At 36.0% G+C, this 1,860-nt stretch overlaps 1 protein-coding gene and 1 long non-coding RNA gene across 2 annotated transcripts in view; both read right to left on the reverse strand.

Annotated features, from left to right (window-relative positions):
* LOC119588496 (nuclear cap-binding protein subunit 3-like) overlaps positions 1-1,860 on the reverse strand; it is a gene marked incomplete at its 5' end in the record, with an annotated part of 35,196 nt that overhangs the window by 6,263 nt on the left and 27,073 nt on the right.
* The window catches only part of LOC119588497, a 4,500-nt gene continuing 2,928 nt past the window's right edge, over positions 289-1,860 (reverse strand). Inside the window, exons 3-4 of the long non-coding RNA XR_005230100.1 lie at positions 781-843; positions 289-347 (exon numbers count right to left, since the gene is read on the reverse strand). This is a non-coding gene — a long non-coding RNA (uncharacterized LOC119588497). The remainder of the gene's footprint in view (positions 348-780; positions 844-1,860) is intronic.

Raw genomic sequence — 1,860 nt, forward strand, 5'->3', positions numbered from 1 at the left:
AGAAAAGCAAGATTTTTTTATCTGGGATATCACATAAGTATGTGATTTACCCATTCATAATGGAAGTCATATCATATATTGAAAAACCTCAACTTGCCAAACTTCAACCAGAAAATTTTGCCCCAAAGTGAATGGGTTAAAACAAATAACTAGCAAAAAAACAAATGAACATTCAACTATTTCCTTGATAATAATCAGTGAAATTTGATCAACACGTAAAACGTCTGAACAAAATTCAGGAATATACCTCTTTAAAAGTTTCTTGATAGCTTCTGGCGTGGGGGCTGCTTGGGCGGGTCCGTCACACCGAACCGTCTTGCCCTCTCTAAAAGAGTCTTGTTACTGACCTTAGGGAAGATAGACAGTAAAATAACATCGGACGTTTACAGAAGATTGCAAGTAAAATTTTGTCTGACCTTTAGAGAAGATAGGCATTAAAATAACATTACACTTGAAGTGAGAACACGACCAACCCCCTTAAAATGCTGGCGTCTTTATTCAACGAGACACTAGCTGGGCTCTTGCCTGAGTTTACAACAAGTAATGACCAAAGAACAATACTGAGAGTGTGATCTTTTGTTCTAGTTGAGAAGACATTCATTAATTATTCCTGAAGAAACGTTTGGCCCCAAAAAGGAGGTAGAAATGGGCCATATTTGAAAGAAAAGGTGGCAAAAACAAAAATCTGCATATTTAACCACCAAGATAGAGCACTGGACTTGATCTTATATCTCTGGAACTATTGACAAATTCTCTCACTATTATTGCCAACGTCCTTACCTCATAGACTCCAGAGACAAAGCCGCCGCCACTTCTATTCTCGTATTTTTTCTCCGGTCTTACCTACAAGACAAAAGCACTGACGTTAGCTTTTCAGCAAAGAGCATCAAGACCTCCTTTTCTTTTTATTCTTTTTTCTGTCTAATGACACAACACAACAAAAGTGAATGCAGTTTGGTACAGAAGCTTAGTGGAGCATGAATAATAATGAATAACCTCGAGGAGGGAGATAATTTCCAAGGCTAAATATGCTTACTTTCATTAAGACCGGAGGACACCACGTCTTATTCCAAGAAATATCTATCTTCACCAATACCTTTTTCTAAATGATGGGGTAACCTTGATATACCAGAATGTACCCATACTTCAAAATGAAAAATCTTGTATACTCTAAACATGTTGCAAAATGAGGGAAAGCAATCATGCAAAAATGCAGTCATTGGGGGAAAATATCTAGACAGATGCGGGCATTTATCTTTATACGAAAGCACTTACACAAAGCAGAGAGGCAATATGGTTATATGCATACAATAAAAAAAAATAATAATAATTTCTTCAAGACCAAAATTTCAGAGTATACTATCAACTCTCTTGGCATTTGACTTCCATCTCATCTAGCATTTTCTACATAAATACAACAGCTTCAAATATAACAACTCTTGCAATACGTGAAATGAAAAACGTTGCGTCACTAATCAACAGCAAATGCAATCACCAATTTCATCCAGCAACCATACAGATCCTCAGCTTTAGTTTCTTTTTTCAACTTAATTCACAAGCAAAACACACACAAAAAAAGCTCATATACTTCCTCTGGAACAAGTTCTTGGAACAAAATCAAGCAAAATGAAAAATATTTACGAATCACAACGTCAGATTCCAAAATGAATTTATGGTGCTACGGCATTATTATTTTCTTGCCAACGCAATGGCAAATTCCGGGAAATATTGCAGGAAAATCCCTAAAATAAAGATATGCATACAGTAAGCTAGGTTCTGCTGGATAAAGAAACATGCTACTCGAGCCTCAGCAAATAAGAGGAAAAGAGTGAATCATATAAATATGGTACAAGAAATACT

Source organism: Penaeus monodon, chromosome 24 (genome assembly GCF_015228065.2).
Source record: "Penaeus monodon isolate SGIC_2016 chromosome 24, NSTDA_Pmon_1, whole genome shotgun sequence".
NCBI lineage: Eukaryota > Metazoa > Arthropoda > Malacostraca > Decapoda > Penaeidae > Penaeus > Penaeus monodon.